We start from the raw sequence: 204 nt of genomic DNA, 5'->3' as shown, positions 1-204 counted from the left end.
GTTATTTCTCAGGTGGGGATACTTGTTAATTTATGTTGCCTTAGAACCAGCCTCTTAGAGGAGGCGATTAGGAGTAGGAGTGGAGGGTGGGCAGGGGGATGGAGAGAAGGGCGTCTTGGAAGCCCGCTCTGCTGCGGCCCCACACAGACCCCGCCGCCCTGGGGCCCCAGTGTATCCCCTAGAAGTTTTTTTTAAAAAAAAAAA

At 52.9% G+C, this 204-nt stretch overlaps 1 protein-coding gene across 1 annotated transcript in view; it reads left to right on the top strand.

Annotated features, from left to right (window-relative positions):
* The window catches only part of COPS7A (COP9 signalosome subunit 7A), a 5,463-nt gene that overhangs the window by 3,719 nt on the left and 1,540 nt on the right, over positions 1-204 (top strand). The gene's annotated exons all lie outside the window — the stretch shown is intronic.

Source organism: Bison bison, unplaced genomic scaffold (assembly GCF_000754665.1).
Source record: "Bison bison bison isolate TAMUID 2011002044 unplaced genomic scaffold, Bison_UMD1.0 scf7180017864213, whole genome shotgun sequence".
In the NCBI taxonomy this organism is placed as follows: Eukaryota; Metazoa; Chordata; class Mammalia; order Artiodactyla; family Bovidae; genus Bison; species Bison bison.
This window is presented reverse-complemented; position numbering and strand designations above follow the sequence as displayed.